Source organism: Anneissia japonica, unplaced genomic scaffold, assembly GCF_011630105.1.
Source record: "Anneissia japonica isolate Jap-2015-1 unplaced genomic scaffold, ASM1163010v1 scaffold8236_len642391_cov169, whole genome shotgun sequence".
In the NCBI taxonomy this organism is placed as follows: Eukaryota; Metazoa; Echinodermata; class Crinoidea; order Comatulida; family Comatulidae; genus Anneissia; species Anneissia japonica.
In genome coordinates this window covers 446,050-450,728 of record NW_022757925.1, presented here as the reverse complement: position 1 = coordinate 450,728, position 4,679 = coordinate 446,050, and the positions used below count along the sequence as shown (strand labels likewise).

At 32.1% G+C, this 4,679-nt stretch overlaps 1 long non-coding RNA gene across 1 annotated transcript in view; it reads right to left on the bottom strand.

Annotated features, from left to right (window-relative positions):
* Window positions 1-2,920: 2,920 nt before the first annotated feature.
* The window catches only part of LOC117124946, a 6,544-nt gene continuing 4,785 nt past the window's right edge, over window positions 2,921-4,679 (bottom strand). Inside the window, exon 3 of the long non-coding RNA XR_004448048.1 lies at window positions 2,921-4,647. This is a non-coding gene — a long non-coding RNA (uncharacterized LOC117124946). The remainder of the gene's footprint in view (window positions 4,648-4,679) is intronic.

Here is a 4,679-nt window from a genome sequence, read left to right as displayed (position 1 = left end):
TAAGATTTATTGCCTAGTCAAGTCAATTATCCTTGAAGGATATTAGACGCCCAGAGTAAACTGCTATGTGGCCTTCGTGTAGAAATTCACGTTCATCAAAAGTGAAAATAATAACTTTCATTGTGTCTGTAAACCGACAATAATTCTATAATCAATCCTTGATTGGTGAACACGTTCAACTGCTCCCAGTCATGTATGAAGGTAATTGGCATTTTGATGAACAGATTCCGTCACTCATACCTGGTTCATGCAGGTCTAAAATCTGTTGTGCACGAACTACATCTTTTTCCAAAATTGTAGCAAAGGTTCTCTCGTCCTGACTACTTGACTTCTATAAAATTTGCTGTAGCTTTTACTTCCCGTCACACAATTGGGATCATCTTATAATCACGTAGGATTAACTTCCATAACCCATAGGCTCACATAAATCATACTTAAGCAATTCCAGACAATGTTGTACGCTGACATCTTGAATGTAGGTTAAAGAATGGCCCCGGAAAAAAATGGCCCAGGAAAAAATGGACCCGGAAAAAATGGTCCCGGTAAAAATGGCCCCAGTAAAAGTGGCCCCAAATGACAAGTAGGTAAAAATGGCCCCAATGAAAAAATTCAGTAATATAAATTATATTTTTTTTAATCTTCAAATATTTAATTACTGTAATAAGCAAGAATTGAATCAATAACAAATACAGTTACACAACAGATGCAAATAATGTACTGAGAGATTATCAGAAAACAACGGCCAAAATACTTCAACTACCAAAATATGCAACTCATAGATAACCACAAAATTCACTTTTGTTAAGTATCAAATGCAATAACTTTACATGTTATAAACAGTTAAAGCATGTGATCAATTGTGTGTTTGAATGACAAGTTCATGTATGGGAAAAGGGAGGCTTACTTTACTTCACCAAATGTTCTGCTTAGAGTTACTTTAAAGAAGTATTTGTTAATCAAATATCGTTTTTAAAGTAAACTGAATAATTAGGAATACATTTATTTAAGCAAATTATTTAATTGCATACTTGGTTTATACCCCCCGCCAAGTGAATTTAAGTGCCTAAAAATATACTAAATAATGTAAACTGAGATACTATATTACATACATAGTTATGTAAATATGGCAATTATGCTAAGAATTAAAATGGCGTTTAATTGTGAGGGTAAAGTAATTATGGTAGGATCAAATAGTATTGCTAAATCCCAAAAACCTCCTAAAACACACTGTAGAATACCAAACAATTCAATTGTTATTGACTCACTTGGTATATCAATAAGAAAATAAAATATTTATAAGAACCTATTTTTTGGTTAAAATGTTTATATTTTTGTGAAAAAATACTTGCAAATACACCACAATCCTCCAAATACACTGCGAACCCCATCCGAACCCTTTAATTTCGATTGTAGAACTCTCTTTTTCTAAAAAAAAAAAATAATAATAATTTGATGTTCATATAAACTCATTGTTTGTGGGGTTTACCGGTACCAATACCCGGATTGAATTTCTGGAAAATTGTGATTCCGCTTCCTTGAAATTGGCCACAAATAAATTATTTTATTATTAATAAATGCATGATTTATGTTGATTTATTGATTATGTATGCTATTTTTTAACATTTAAATGGAAAAAAAAATGTTATTCATGGCTTTTTTCCCTTAAATATTTTTTTTATTGAATATGTAATTTCTGCAAAAAGTAAAATGTAAATGGCAATTCATTTGATGTTAGATTCCTTTTAAAAACTAAATTATTTCAGTTTAAAAAAATGCATATAATGATTTTTAAAAAATCAGTTTTAATACAGAATTTTATTATTGGGGCCATTTTTACCTACCTGTCATTTGGGGCCATTTTTACCGGGGCCATTTTTCCTGGGCCATTTTTTCCGGGGCCATTCTTACCGTACACCATCCTGTCACACTATGCTGACATGTTTTTATAAAGTGAATATGACATAAGCCTATGGTTTATATATTTGGGTTTTTCCAAAACCAATTTTGTAGATCATGGTGAACCTTCCAGCTTGTTTATTATTGAAGCTCAGCTGGTATCCAGGGCCATTTGTAGAATAATGAAAATGATGTTCTATAAATCTAAGTTGTTTCGTGAGGCAAAATCCTGGTGTCAATCCTATTGGAAAGCAAGCATCATTTCCAAGGTATGGAAACCTACTGTACACCAGTTTGTGCCATGCGGCCAGTCAGGGATACTTACCACTATGCAAGGATTTTCCGGTACCAATATAGGGTATGGCGCCGCTTTAAAAAGGAAATGTTTAATTTATATTATATGAAAGCCAATATATTATTACTAGTTTAGTACTATTATTATTATAGCTAACGAGTATAGACTATACTATTATTATTATTATTATAGCTAACGAGTATGGACTATACAGTTTATCTGCACAGCAGAATCGTCTACTACGGGTACACTGGCGTGAATATACCACATGTAACGTCACGTACCATAGCATTAAAATATTGCCCACCACAACCACCAATATCATCATGGTCACCACAACCAACATCACCACCATTATTATGGTCATCAGCACGATCACATCACAAACACGACCACCACCAACCTCTTAATCACCATCACCACCATGGTCATTAACATGATCATCGTCACCACACCACCAAACCCACCAATATCATCATGGTCACCACAACCACTACCAACATCACCACCATCATGATGGTCATCAGCATGATCATCAATTTATAATTTAAAAAAAAAACCGAATAAACAAAATCAATAACTACGTTTATCAAAACCATTATTTTATTAATGTTTTGAAGAATATTATGAAAACATGTTATTATTTAAAAAAAAAACTAAGCTGATGATATTCGCAAATTTATAATACAATTTGGTTCTGTATAACATAATATTCAGGTATTATATTACAAGTCTACTTAAAATATATTCTGGTACCGTACATTGTGCAGATAATATATAAAGACCATGAATTACTACTATTCAATATACACATAACGTATTGTTATTTGTAATTGGTTTTATTGAATATGCGGATATAAATAATATATATATATAATTATATATATATATAATTATATATATATATATGTGTGTATCATAATCAGATATATATTGTCGCCTACGCTAATAAAGAGCGCAAGGCCTTCAAAATATCGTATAAAGATATCATGTATAAAAATCTACAGTAATAACATAAAAGATACTCTATATGCCACATAAAAACAAGCAAAGTTTCAAATGATGGCAACAGATAGAAAAAAAAAACAAGGCTAAAGTAGTTGGCTACCTTGAGCCTACATATCACTAGTAATATTTTCTTAACATTTGGCTTTACGCTCGTTATGGCATCTGTTGCCTGTGAACATCTCCCTGGCGGAAACGTCAAAGAATGCGCGCAAGACCGACCGAAGGTGTTATTACTAGACCCACGTAAGATTTAAGAAGTTGGGAACAAAAAGTTACACCGATAGACAAAAAATTATATTGCAATAGTACACGTCCCACGTCTGAGTGTGAAACCCAAGTCAAATTAAAAATAGTATGCTGTTTTTGTGGATTTATAGGCCAAATACGAGGGCGGACCACTCAACCTTTGGCAGACCACTTACATTTCTCGCGGACCATCCACGGACCCTTAGCGTTTGAAGGAGCACCAATTCGGCGGACCAACAAGTGGTCCGCGGACCACGGGATGCGTACACTGGCGTATAGCAACATAATGGTAATCGGTAGAGACTATACAATTTTTACAGTACTATATAATTTTATAGCTCCATGGTCTATGCAATAGTGCAATCATATGGATTGACGCAATTTACAATACAATTTAATAGAAAAAAATCCTATAATAGATTTATTTAATTAATTACTGATAAGACATATTAACGTACACCTGTGATATATTATAATATATTATAATTGTTTGTTATTGTTATCATTTACTAAAATAATAATAATAATTTGTATTATTATTATTTGATACCTAATAATTGATACCTAATAATAATAATTATTATTATTATTATTTGATACCTAATAATGATATTAGCTACTATTATTAGTATTATCATTATTTATTGACAAAAGGTCTATGATATTAATAATAATTATTATTATCATTGTTGTTATTACTGTAAAACAAACAGCTTTACCTTTATCTTTAATAATGACACGACCTGAAATAGTGTATGATATTTTTTCCAATATCGTAAATATTTCTATATAATTCATCTCTCGCTACGGCCTGTTTATCTACGCCAGTGTAATACAGTACTGTATCCAGATACATATTATGAATCCTGCTTTGTTTTTCTTCATCAATAAATGTTTTTAATGACGCATAATTTAATTCAGTGCTTCCTTTTCATAACTTCGAGCCTCTTTCTTTCGATTTCTTTTTGGCCGTACTTTCGTTCGTCTCTTTTTTTATTCCCATCTTTTCCATTCATCCTTTTGTTGTTTTTTTGTTTCTCTCTCATAGCTGCTTTCTTTTGAGCGAAAGCGTTGTTTAGCTTTATAAGAGCAGCCCTAACCTCATACTTGTCCCCTCCACTCTCTAGTATCTGCTTCCGTTTGGCTTCATATTCACTGACTTGTCTCCGTATCTCCATCTTAAAATCACCATTCTTTCTAACCTAAACAAAAATAGCAAGAGAAAAAATAACAA